Source organism: Geotrypetes seraphini, chromosome 1, assembly GCF_902459505.1.
Source record: "Geotrypetes seraphini chromosome 1, aGeoSer1.1, whole genome shotgun sequence".
In the NCBI taxonomy this organism is placed as follows: domain Eukaryota; kingdom Metazoa; phylum Chordata; class Amphibia; order Gymnophiona; family Dermophiidae; genus Geotrypetes; species Geotrypetes seraphini.
Genome location: NC_047084.1, coordinates 269,275,379 through 269,289,752, shown reverse-complemented (window position 1 = coordinate 269,289,752; position 14,374 = coordinate 269,275,379). Strand labels below are relative to the sequence as shown.

The 14,374-nt window shown below is 42.8% G+C and overlaps 1 long non-coding RNA gene across 1 annotated transcript in view; it reads left to right on the top strand.

Moving 5' to 3' along the window:
- Positions 1–14,374, top strand: part of LOC117363462 — a 96,088-nt gene that overhangs the window by 37,957 nt on the left and 43,757 nt on the right. The window lies entirely within an intron of this gene.

The following is a 14,374-nucleotide window of genomic DNA, read 5'->3' as shown; positions in this document are numbered from 1 at the left end:
GATTCTTGCACAGAAATAGCTAAGAAAAAGAAATACCCAACAAACTTTTAGATTGAATCAGGGTGGGCAGACAAAATGGACCATTCGGGTCTTTATCGGCCGTCATCTGCTATGTTACTATGTAACTTTTGCCTACATTTTTCAATTTTTAGTTTATGATTACTTATTCCATTCTGAGCGAGGGTGTATCTGTGTTTGGTTTTTATGAAAAAGACATGCCTTCCCTTTTATGAAGCCGTGTTAGGGTCTTTTATTGCCAGCCATGGCGGTAAAAGCTCTGACACTCATAGAATTCCGATGAGCGTTGGAGCTTTTACCTCTGTGGCCTGCAATAAAAAAAACCCTAATGCGGCTTCATAAAAGGGGGGAGGGGATGTTTTTCTGTTAACATTGACTGTGCAGGATTCATCTGTACTAATCTGGCTTGTTTAGGGGACAGGATACGGCAGAGAATAGGCTTCTGGGTTAGCAACAAGCAGCATGTGAGAATTGCTGCCGCTACCATAGTGGTCTTAAACTTAAACCCTTTGCAGGGCCACATTTTGGATTTGTAGGTACTTGAAGGGCCTAAAAGAATATTTAATATCTCATTAAAGAAATGACAATTTTGCATGAGGTAAAACTCTTTATAGTTTATAAATCTTTCCTTGTGGCTAAGTCTTAATAATAATATTGTAATTTATAGCTAAAGTTACATATGATCAAGAAACTGTTTTATTTTACTTTTGTGATTATGATAAGCATACCGAGGGCCTCAAAATAGTACCTGGCGGGCCGCGAGTTTAAGACCACTGCACTAGAGAGTTGCGCGGGAACAGAAATCCCACCCATCCCTGCCAGGATCCTCTCCATCCCCAACCGTCCCCGTCAGGATCCTTTCCGTCCCCACCCATTCCCGCAAGGAATTACCTCCATCCCTGCCGGTCCCCATAAAAAGCAGCAATTACTTCTGAAAGGACCATAAATTCCACAGTTTCTTTTGTGTTTGCGCTGCTATTTTCCTTGTGGAATCTCTTTGGTGGAACCCTTTTTTTGTTTTCTGTTCAGGTAATTAACTTATAAACCCCCTCTTTTACTAAGGCTGACGTGTCCATTATATTATATGAACGAACCCTGCTTCCAAAGCCTTCCATCCCCGTTGGAGTCCCATTGGCTAGAGGGGGGTCCCCGTGGGAGTCCCGTGGGCCAGAGGGGATCCCCGTGGGAGTCCCATGGGTTAAGGGGGATTCCCGCGGGACCTGCGGGATTCCCACGATCCCCGTTCCCATGCAGACCTCTACACTGCACTACAAGGACTAGTTGAAACCATGCTTTAGGGATGATGAGTTGTGAATGGGGGAGGGGAGGAATGAAATATAAATACTGCACATGGTGGATGGTGGGGGGAAAAAGAAGAACAGTTGGACATGGGATGAAGGAGAAGCAAAGAGGTGAAGAGGAGGGGAAATCTTGCATATTGTTTGGAGGAGAGGGAAAGGTGAGAAGGAAAAATGTTGGACATAGGGGTGGAGGGGAGTGAGCGATGGGCCATGGGGAAAGAGAGATAAATGTTGCACATGATAGTGGAGTAGAGGAAGGGAGAGCTGCTACTTGGGAGGGATAGAGAGGTTTGACAAGACTAGAAAGAAATCACTAAGTGCTCCTTTTACAAAGTGATGCTACCAATCAGCAGCGTACTGAATGTGATGAAGCCCATTCAATTCCTTTGGGCTTCTTTGCATTCAGTACATGCCCATTGATAGCACTGCTTTGTAAAAGGATCCCTAAATGATAAGATGTTGAAGGCTTTGTTTTCTCTATTATAAATGAAAATACTGGATTGTGCTGAAATTCTGGGTAATAATTAGCAAAAATATTATTTAATTTTTGACAAACTTGCAGAATTTTGCAAAATTTGCAATTTTTTTTTTGCACAGGATTTTGAAATTTTTTTTAGCATAATTCCACCAAGAGTAACTTAAACATAGGCCCAAATTTAAAGAATTTTTTAACTACGAGTATGTGCTTCTGTATAGGTGTCCAAAGTTTTCCTGCATGGTACATATTCTTTTTTATTTATGCTTTTAACAATAATAACAATCAAGAAATTCTTGACAATGAAAAGATAATATTGCATAGGAAATATCCAACTAGTTAAAACAGACTTCATTACTCACAAAGCCAAAATTATAAATTAAGGGCTTCTTTTACAAAGCCACGGTAGAGGTTTCTACCGTGAGCCATCAAGGAAAGTGATCCAACACTCGTAGGAATTCTATGAGCTTTGGAGCATGTACCTCACTGGCCAATGGTAGAAACCTTTATGCAGCTTTGTAAAAGCCAGCGTAAATCTTTCAATATTATGTTGCAAGTTCCTTTATAGAAAGAATGATGCCTCAATAATATTACTGCTGTTATGTTTCTTTTTTGTTTTTATGACTGTGTGGAATTTTTAATTGTTGTATGATGATTGTAATGTTGTTAGTTAATTTTATTGTGTATGTTACACTGTACTCCACTTTGCTAAAAGCGGATTATAAATAAAATAAAATAAAACAAAACAAACAAATGTTTCAGCAGGAATATTAGGAGAGAGAGGAGGGAAATTCCCCATAGACTGGAGTATCCAGAGAGAAAAAATGAAAAAGGGAAAAAAATCCAGGAGCGAATGCTTGAATGTTGAAATTTCATACAAGCAATTGGAATCACAAATCCCTTAGGGTTCATCCTGCCACCAATATAACTCTTCAATTGTTTAGGGTCAAAAAATACAAAATTATTATCTTCCTACTTTAAACAACATTTACAAGGAAATTTAAGAAAGAAAGTGCCCTCAAGGCCAAAACTTTTGGGCGCAGGACTAAAAAAGCCTTCTGCCTCAACTGAGTGAGCCTAGAGAAGTCAGGAAATATAAATATATGTTGACCCAAAAAAACAAAAGAATTTCAATAGAGGAAATAAAGTCACAATACTCAAATGCAATTGGGATCAGAGGCAAAAGTAGCTATCAAAGTTACCCGGGTGAGGGTCTCTTGCTGGAAGTTCTCTAAAAAGTTTGCTAATTCCAAGTGAAGCTATACGTTCTTACCTCTCCAGGCATCTGCTCTGATCTAAAATAATAAGCTCTTGATAGTAGTGGCATAGATTCTTGAGAGACCTGCAAATTTTCTCTAATATATTTCTTTACATGTCCACAGGAGAGACCAGCAGAGACATGTGTTCCTCATAGTGCTCTCATGTATACATAGTTATAACATAGCACTTAGTATTACATAAGAACATAAGAATAGCCTTACTGGGTCATACCAATGGTCCATCAAGCCCAGTAGCCCGTTCTCACGGTGGCCAATCCAGGTCCCTAGTGCCTGGCCAAAACCCAAGGAGTAGCAACATTCCATGTTACTGATCCAGGGCAAGCAGTGGCTTCCCCCATGTCTTTCTCAATAACAGACTATGTACTTTTCCTCCAGGAAATTGTCCAAACCCTTCTTAAAATTAGCTACGCTATCTGCTCTTACCATAACCTCTGGCAATGCGTTCCAGAGCTTAACTATTCTCTGAGTGAAAAAATATTTCCTTCTAATGGTTTTAAAAGTATTTCCCTGTAACTTCATTGAGCGTCCCCTAATCTTTGTAATTTTTGGTGGAGTGAAAAATCAATCCACTTGTACCCGTTCTACTCTACTCAGGATTTTGTAGACTTCAATCATATCAATCATCTTTTTTCCAAGCTGAAGAGCCCTAACTTTTTTAGTCTTTCCTCATACGAGAGGAGTTTCATCCCCTTTATCATCTTGGTCATTCTTCTTTGAACCTTTTCTAGTGCCGCTATATCTTTCATGAGATAAGGGGACCAGAATTGAACACAGTATTCCAGATGAGGTTGCACCATGGAGCGATACAGGGACATTATAACATTCTTAGTCTTGTTAACCATCCCTTTTTTAATAATTCCTGGCATGCTGTTTGCTTTTTTGCCCGCTGCCGCACATTAGGCAGAAGGTTTCATCGTAATATCTATGATAATAAAAATAATAATAATAATAACAGTTTATATACCATAGGACTGTGAAGTTCTGTGTGGTTTACAATGATTAAAAATGCTATAAATTGAGTAGAACTAACAAAGTTAAAAACTAGTGACTAACAGCTCTTGAGATCAGATATTGTGGGAAAGATTGTACAAATCAGCTACCTAAGTACTTCAGGAACAGATATGTTTTTAGGTGTCTCCTAAATTCCCCATAAGTATTAGCAAGCATAAGAAGTTGTTCCAGATCTTTACCTCATAATGCTGCCTGATGTGAGCAAAGTTGTTGATGATGTCTTTTAAATTTACATCCTCTAACCGGTGGAGAAACAAAATTCAAGTGTGAGTTTCTCTTATGTCTATTGGTTGAGAAAGAGAAAAGGTCAGTTATATATTTAGGGGCTAAACCGAATAGTACCTTAAAGCAAAAACATCCAAACTTAAACTTCACACGTGCCTCCATCGGCAACCAATGTAGGAGTCGGTAGGAAGAAGTTACATGGTCGAACTTCTTCAACCCAAAAATCAGCCTGATCGCCACATTTTGCACCAGTTGTAATCGCTGCATTCATCTGGGAAATTGCCAGATAGATGATATTACAGTAATCAAGTTGGCTCAGTATAAGGGATTGTACCAAAATTCTAAATGATGAAGCATCAAAATATGCTCTAATGGACTGAAGCTTCCAGAGACTAAAAAAAACCCTTTCTAACCAAAGAGTCCTCCTGGTCTTTCATGATTAGGCCCTGGTCCAGTATTACACCCAAAACCTTCATAGTAGATTGAATAGGGTAACTAAGTTTATTGATGCACAGTGATGTTTTAGTATCAAGTGGGTGTGACGAAGCTTCAAAGAATTTTGTTTTTCTGAATTAAGCTTCATTCTAAATTCAGTCATCCATTGTTCCATCAAATTTAGTACTTCTGTAGCCATAGGAGTAACTTCAGAAAGAGAGGTAGCGAATGGGATAATGATCATAAAATCATCTGCGTAACTAAATAATTTTATCCCCAGCTGGGTCAATTGTGCACCTAATGATGACATGTAAACATTGAAAAGCAATGTGACCCCTGCGGAACGCCAGATGGATTACTCCAGGTATCAGAAAGATTATAATTAAAACGTACTTGATTGGTGCGGGACATAAGGAAACCTCGGAACCAGTCTAACACCTCTCCTCTGATACCAATTGCATCTAAGCATTGTAACAATTTCCCATGGTCCACTAAGTCAAAGGCAGAACTCATATCAAATTGCATAATTAGGGCATTAAGGCCCCTACTAAACAAGAAACATAAATTATCCAAGATGGCCGCAATTACTGTCTCAGTGCTAAACCCAGATCATTTTCTTGGGCGCTAACCCCCAAGGTGGACCCTAGTGATTCAGGTTATTTTTCCCCAATGTGCATCACTTTGCATTTGGCCACATTAAATTTCATCTCCCACTTGGACACCCAGTCTTCCAATTTCCTAAAGTCTGCCTGCAATTTTTCACAATCCACATGCGTTTTAACAACTATGAACATTTTAGTGTCATCTGCAAATTTAATCACCTCACTCGTCATTCCAGTTTCCAGATCATTTATAAATAAGTTAAACAGCACCGGTCCCAGTGCAGACCCCTGCGGCTCTCCACCATTTACTCTCCTCCATTGAGAAAAATGACCATTTCACCCTACCCTCTGTTTTCTATCCGATAACAAATTCCTAATCCACAACTGAACTTTGCCATGACTCTTTAATTTTCTCAGGAGCCTCTCATGAGGAACTTGTGTGTGTGTCGTGAGGGGGGGGGGGGAGGTAATCCTCTTATAACCCATGTGCTCTCCTCCCCTCCTGTAGTAAGGGACTCCTCATTAACACTTCATTTTGAAAGTTCTTTTCAGCTGAAAGCAGCATCACCACACCAGATCTTCAGAGGGGTAGCAGGGCTTAATGGGCTGTGCAAACTATCACTTTCCAGGCAGGAGCCTTCCCTAGCTCCTGCAACATGGCAACACCCAAGAGAGTTATGCACCAATAGAAACCTTCTATTGAAAGATGCCAAGCCTGCAATACTTGTTGGAAAGTGTGTGTGTAAAGAAGGAATCCCCAAAACCAACCTTTATGCTTAAAAGACATATAGAAACTAAAAGTCATAGCAACACAATTCAGCTCCATCAGAGCACATCCATCCAGCCACCATCTTCACCATGGCATTTTCTTAAAAGCCACTCAGCACTTTCATAATGAGGGACCAAGTGTTGCACAGGGGCACCCTTCATAGCTACTACCACTACACCCATGAAACTGCAGTATCCTAAACAACTTCATAAGTCATGCATGCACTCCTAAAACTGTACCTGCTTTGAGCTTACTAATGCAGAGGATTCATTAAAGCACTGGGTCTTCTTTTGGACCAGCAGGCTCCTCTGGCAATCAAGAAAGAATAAATTGTGGCTCTGAATGCTGGGTGCAGTCAAAACTCTTACTTTAATCATATCAAAGCCCCAAAAAACCTAGTCCAAGCTTATGCCTGGAACAATGTACCCACAGTTCATAAATTTACTTGCTACCAACTGGCAGGGAGTTTGGGATTTATAAAAACTTGAGCTGGTTTTTTTCAAATTTCAATTTCTTCTGCTTGCATATTATTTTTCTGTTGGATGGTTTGAAAGAAATCATGCAGCAATTGTATATGATACTTTATAATAAAGTTATTGGGCAAAACAATCTGTCTTTGATATACTAATAGATGCTTGTGTGACTATTATGTGCTTTTGACTGTAGTGGATACTGCAAACCAGTTTACATGAGGAGGCTGCTCTGGGTCTGGAAACAAGACTGCCTTGTATATTTTGTGAACGCTCCATTTTAAATGGTCCCACTTTAAAAACCAATTAAAGTTATCTTAAACTTCCATCATGTAGCCTTCTCCCCTTTCCACCCCCTCAACTATTTCATTTGAGATGGAAAACTAAAATTATTAGCAGATTTTCAGAGTCCTTGCAAGGTCCCTTATTTTTCTCTTAACAATGAACAGTTTACAACTTTGTACTTCCCCAAATCTCCGCAATATTCAGGTTTCTGTTTTATTTATTTTAGAAACTCGTATTCCACCAGTTCAGTTTGTTCTAACTTAACACTTTCAGGGGTTTCATGCCTTTAAGTGACATACAATGCACCTATATCAAGTATTCAGAAAGGTTATATATAAAGACTATTAGAATAATAATAATATTCACAGTCTGAACAATTCTCCTGGGTAATATCTCCAAATTGATTCATTTTCCACATACTATGACAAAAATAAACCTCACTCCTATGCCAGGGTATGTTCAGTATGATCTCAGTCTCTCAGATTTACTGCTAACACTCACTGTTATGTTATGTTAATCAGATTTTCTATTCCACCTTTACCTATTTAGTTCAAGGTTGGATTACATTACAAGAGATTGGAAGTTAAAATGGACAATTTGACAAGGACATTCAATAGGGTTGCTAATACAGGTAGATCAGTACAGTTACTAATATAGTTTGGTCATAGTTACAAATACATAGTTACAAGTAGGTTATCATTGGCTCATCATTGTGTCCCAAGAGTTGCATTAGACCAGTGATTCCCAACCCTGTCCTGGAGGAACACCAGGCCAATCGGGTTTTCAGGCTAGCCCTAATGAATATGCATGAGAGAGATTTGCATATGATGGAAGTGATAGGCATGCAAATTTGCTTCATGCATATTCATTAGTGCTAGCCTGAAAACCCAATTGGCCTGGTGTTCCTCCAGGACAGGGTTGGGAACCACTGCATTAGACCATTTAGAAATGGACTTTTACAATTACCATTTCAGTTACTTCAGGGTTGGCTCCCTGTCTTGTTATAGATATGTGGGAGTGTGTGGTGCAGTGGTTAGAGCTACAGCCTCAGCACTCTGAGGTTGTGAGTTCAAATCTCTCACTGCTCCTTGTGACCCTGGGCAAGTCACTTAATCCCCTCATTGCCCCAGGTACACTAGATAGAGTTGGAGTCCACCAGGACAGATAGGACCATATGATAAAGTACCTGAATGTAAACCATTTAGGATATAAGTGGTATATAAATAAAATAAATGCTTTTAAAAGTTTTCTGAACCTGAGATAGTGGTCACAAGATCGCAGTATAAGTGGTAGTTGGTTCCAGTATTTTGTTAATTGATATTGGATGGATAAAGTAATTTGCCTGGAAGACTTTATATTGTTGCATAATTTGAGGTTGCGGGGAGGAAGACTCAGGAGCAATGTTAGGAAATTATTTTATACGGAAAGGGTGATAGATGCCTGGAATGCCCTCCCGAAGGAAGTGGTGGAGAGGAAAACGGTGATGGAATTTAAAAAAGCATGGGATAAACATAGAGGATCTGTAATTAGAAAACAAAGAATGTAAATTAAAGAGCTAAGGCCGGTACTGGACAGACTTGTACGATCTGTGTCCCATATGTGATGATTTGGTATAGGATTGGGCTGGGGAGGGCATCAATGAGAATTCCACTAACTTGTAACATGGATGTTACTGGCCAGACTTTATGATAGATATCCTGCTGGAGTGAGATTGGATGAAAACTTCAACATTTGGAACCTAGGACAATACCAGGTGGACTTTACAGTCTATGACCCAGAAATATCAAAGAAGAGACAAGTTAATTTAATCATGTATTTTTAATGGGTATAACTAATGAGCAGACTGGATGGACCGTTCAAGTCTTTATCTACTATCAGGGCCGCCATCAGAAATTTCTGGGCCCCATACTGAGCAATCCTATTGGGCCCCCCACGCACCCCTTCCCCCCCAACCCCCCCTTCTTCCATGGGCCGAATACACACATACTTTTCTCTGTCGCCGCACTCTTTGACCAAAAGATTTGTAAGCCTGCAACCACGTCAAGGTAGACTCTTTCAGCAGGGCCCTAACCTAACCTAAACTAAACTAATCTATACCTATATATTCTAAACTAACATATGTCTAATACTGAACTAATAACAAACTAACAAACATCTGCATAATAAATAACTAATAAATAATAGTGCTAGTAGCTATAATTCACTTTTGAATGTAAAATCTCAGTTAAGGATTTCTTTTGACCTTTGTAGGCCAGAAGTAGATCACAATTGCACAATATTTTTTGTAACAAGTATTAAATGTGTTTTTATAAATACTGTAAGCTTAATAAATATATCAGAAAAAACTACACATCTGAGCGCATATCTGAACATACACATCTGTATGATCCCATCCTCCTCAGCTTGCCTATAGCTGCATCATGCATGTTAAAAATGTATGATATGTTGATATGTGCACCTTCCTTCCTTCCCATCAATCCTCCTCAGCCTGTCCTTACACATCCACAGCTGCATGTTAATGATGATGTATATGTTATGATGATAAATAAGTGCATATGAGCACATCATTAACATGCAGCTATGGATGAATATAAAAAAGAAACAATATTCTGTACAATTGTCAATTTATAAATCAGCGTCTTCTCCCCACTCTCTCTTCCCCATTTCCCTTCAGCGTCCTCAGCCCACTCTCTCTCCATTTTCCTTCAGCGCACGCACATAAAAACAAGCAAGTAATTTATATCATTTTCATTCTATTCATTCATAGAAATTAAAGTCTAAATAATGCCAGTCACATAACAAAACATGATTTTACAAAAATAATTCCCTGCACAGTCAAGCCTGCAAGGATTACTAGATGTCTTTCAGCAGCTCCCCTCCCTCCCCCTTACCTTTGTGGCCAAGTCAAAATGATCTACCAACAATAAAATTTTAAAAACACAAAGCACGCTGTACGCAGAGAAAATGTTAATTATCATTTATATTCCGCGGGTTTTCAAAGAGGTCAAGGCAGATGACTTTATGCAATGTCACCTCAGTAACAACTATACAAAAATAGACAAATTTTCCCCCTCCCTTTTTACTAAAACGCGATAGCAGTTTTTAGCGCAGGGAGCTGCGCTGAATGCCCCACGTTGCTCTCAACGCTCATAGGCTCCCTGCGCTAAAAAACGCTATTGCGGTTTAGTAAAAGGGGGCCATAGTGCAAAATATAGACAGCATATATAAATTCTCAAAGCAGACACATTTTCATCACTAAATTGAAAATAAAATAATTTTTCCTACCTTTGGTAATTTCATCAGTCTCTGGTTGCACTTTATTCTTCTGACTGTGCATCCAATATTTCTTCCCTTCTTTCAGCCTCCTGTATGCTTCCTCTCCTCCAGACCTCATTCCCTCGCCAAACTTTTTCTTTGTTTCACCCTGCCCATTCTTTCTTTTTCTCTCTCTCCATACCCCCTTTCTTTCTGTATGTCTGTTTTTCTCTCTCTCTCACCCTGCCCCCTTCTTTCTTTCTCTCTCCACACCCTCTTTCGTTCTGTATGTCTGTCTTTCTCTCTCTCTCCGTGCCCCATTTTTCTTTGTTTCACCCTGCCCCCTTTCTTTCTTTCTGGCTTCCTGTCCCCCCCCCTTTCTTTCTTTCTCCCTGTCCTCCCCTATGCCACCACCATTGGGAAAATGCTGCCACTGCCACTGGGGAATAGGCTGCCACTGCCGCCATCGGGAACAGGCCAGCGCCGAGTTTGCCCTGCTTCTCTTCCCCTTGGGGCCGACCAACTTTCGCCACCCGACGTCAATTCTAATGTCGGAGAGGACGTTCTAGGCCATCCAGGCAGTGATTGGCTGGCCCAGAACGTCCTCTCCGACGTCAGAATTGACGCGAGTGGCGAGAGTTGGTCGGCCCCACAGGGAAAAGCAGGGAGAACTCGGTGCCGGCCTGTTCCCAATGGCGGCGGTGGCACTCAAGTGGCTAAAGAGACGCAGTTTGCCGGCCTAGGGAGAACACTGGAGGGTGGCCAGCTGTGCACCCCCTTGGGACATAAACCCGGGGTGGGGCGGGGTGGACTGCCCCCTCCACCCTCCCCCACCTTGGTATGCCACTATCTGTACCTCACTCCCTCCCTATGACCAAAAATTCTCCTTTCTTCTATTCCCCGTGTACACTACCATCTCTTTCCCTCCCTTCCTCTCTTCCAAGTCGATGCCTTCTGTGCCAAAAACCCATTCCCTCCCCCACCTCAGCATCTCTTTCCCTCCCTTCCTCTCTCCCAAGTCCATGCCTTCTGTGTCCAAAAACCCATTCCCTCCCCCACCTCAGCATCCCTTCCCTCCCTTCCTCTCTCCCAAGTCCATGCTTTCTGTGTCCAAAAACCCATTCCATCCCCCACCTCAGCATCTCTTTCCCTCCCTTCCTCTCTCCCAAGTCCATGCCTTCTGTGTCCAAAAACCCATTCCATCCCCCACCTCAGCATCTCTTTCCCTCCCTTCCTCTCTCCCAAGTCCATGCCTTCTGTGTCCAAAAACCTATTCCCTCCCCCACCTCAGCATCTCTTTCCCTCCCTTCCTCTCTCCCAAGTCCATGCCTTCTGTGTCCAAAAACCCATTCCCTCCCCCACCTCAGCATCCCTTCCCTCCCTTCCTCTCTCCCAAGTCCATGCTTTCTGTGTCCAAAAACCCATTCCATCCCCCACCTCAGCATCTCTTTCCCTCCCTTCCTCTCTCCCAAGTCCATGCCTTCTGTGTCCAAAAACCCATTCCATCCCCCACCTCAGCATCTCTTTCCCTCCCTTCCTCTCTCCCAAGTCCATGCCTTCTGTGTCCAAAAACCTATTCCCTCCCCCACCTCAGCATCTCTTTCCCTCCCTTCCTCTCTCCCAAGTCCATGCCTTCTGTCTCCAAAACGCACTCCCTCCCCCCTTTTGTGTTCCGCGTTTGCCTCCCAGCCCATCTTTGCAACTTTCTCAGCAAAACGGAGCTCGAGCCGAGAGCTTGTCTCCTGCCTGCTCTGCCGCGCATAAATAGCCAACCGGAAGTATTCTCCGACGTCAGCGCTGACGTCGGAGGACAGGCTTTGCTTAAGCCCTCCCTCCGACGTCAGCGCTGACATCGGGGAACACTTCCGATCGGCTAAATGTGAGCGGCAAGGCAGGTAGGAACAGAAGACGAGCCTTGCGACTCGAGATGTATTGAACTCCGCGGGTTCACCGTCCAGCTCTCTCCTGTGCACCTGGGGCGGCTCACCCCCTCCCTAGACTGTGGCCTAGGACCCTGGGGGAGCCCGGGCCCCCTGTCAGCTCCGGGCCCCTGAATGCAGGACTGGTAGTACTGCCCTGATGGCGGCCCTGCCTACTATGTTACTTTGTAAGCACTCAAATATTGCTAATTCTAGCAATGCCTTCCAAGTAGGTAATTTTCCATAACAATTCATTTTCTAATTTTGCTTCAAAGTTTAAGAATCCCTTTTGAGGCTTCACTGGTTGATTGGTGATCTTTTTTCCTATGGAGCTCATAATCAAAACTTAAACACGTCTAAAAATCCGCCCAAGTCAGCACTTGGATGTCCTAAAAGACAGGTTGTCCAAGTGCTAATAATCAAACTGATTTTCTGGGTGTGTCATGGAACTTATTAGGCCTCTGAATCCCGATGTGTGCCCAAAGCTAAAAAGGGCGTATCTGGAGGAATGGCTAGAGCAGTATATGGGCGGAATTAGGGCTGACGTAGACTTAGGGCTCCTTTTACTAAGCTGCAATAGCGTTTATAGCGCGCGCTGAATTGCCGCACGCTACTCAGCTAGAAGCCAGCCTGCCTACCTTCCTCCCTACTGCGCCCGATTCCACCACCCCCAATCCGCTGCCGCTGCTTGCCATCCAAAATCCTTCTTCCCTGGCTTCAGGTGATGTCATCCGACAGTATGGCCGGTTAGAGCTGGAGGTCCGACCTGTTTGAGACTTAAATCCTCCTGATTTAGTGCTAGCACCCCTTTTCCCAGCCCTTACCAGTGCGCTCCTGCAATCGGAAGAGTGGGGGAGCAGAGTGATGCCGCCAAAAAGGAAACCAGTGATTGACAAGTTGCTGCTGGGAGGATCGGAGCATGGAGCCCTGCACCGCATGGGAGCGGTATATAAAATGGCTCGGGTGATAGCGATTCTGAGCTTGAGTCGGGTCAGGATGAACCGCGGGCTGCCTCCCTGTCTCCTAACTCGGCTGCAATAATGAAAGCCGATCTGCAGCTGTGGGCCAGTGACATTAGGCGAAAGGTGGCCGGAATCAAGGGGCAAATTAAGGAAGCGGTTTGGAAGATTAGGTAGAATCCTTCTTCCCGACGTCAATTCTGATGTCGGAGAGGAAGTTCCGGGCAGCCAATCACTACCTGGCTGGCCTGGAACTTCCTCTCCGACATCAGAATTGATGTCGGGAAGGATTCTGGATGGCAAGCAGCGGACTGGGTGGGGGTGGTTAGAATCGGCGCTGGAAAGAGGCTGGCAAGCAGCAGCAGCAGTGGACCAAAGGGGGGTTGAATCGGGCGTCGCAGGGAGGGGAAGCAATTGCCTGAGACAGTTCCATTTTTCGATTCCCTGTCCCGTTGTCCCCAAGCACAGCTTCGGGATGCTGTCCCTGAAAATGGGACATTTCGGCGTCCCAAAACTGTGTGTGGGGACAAGGGGACAGGGAATCGAAAAACGGAACTGTCCCATTGAAAACGGAACGTATGGTCACCTTATCCATGCATCTACCACCCTTTCTGTAAAAGTATTTCCTTAGATTACTCCGGAGCCTACCACCTCTTAACTTCATCCTATGCCCTCCCATTGCAGAGTTTCCTCTCAAATTAAAGAGACTCGACTCATGCGCATTTACATTACGCAGCTATTTAAACATCTCTATCATATTTCCCCGCTCCTGCCTTTCCTCCAAAGTATACAGATTGAGATCTTTAAGTGTGTTCCCATAGGCCTTATGATGAAGACCACATACCATTTTAGTAGCCTTCCCCTAGACCGACTCCATCCTTTTTATATCTTTTTGAAGGTGCGGCCTCCAGAATTGTACACAGTATTCTAAATGAGGTCTCACCAGAGTCTTATACAGAGACATCAATACCTCCTTTTTCCTACTCTCCCTATACAACCTAGCTTCTTTCTAGCTTTCACTGTCATCTTTTCAACCTGTTTGGCCACCTTAAGATCATCACATACAATCATGTAATCAAAGCAAACAAAGAAATCAATTTACAGTTCAGTTGCTTGGAAAGAATTGTCTTCTGAAAACAGAGTCTGTATCTAGCCACCTCAGAAACAAGGAGATGGCCAGAACCTCAGCCATGCTGAGAGGGAAAGCTGTAATACTTAAAAGGGGAGTAAGCAGGGAAGTGAATGATGATGAGTGGGAATGGGAATGGTAAAGAATCTTGATGGAATCACAGTAGATTAAAAAATGAATCATCCCCAGAACAGCTACAGTACTGATCATAAGAATGCAAAAGAAGGCTTACTTGGCTGCT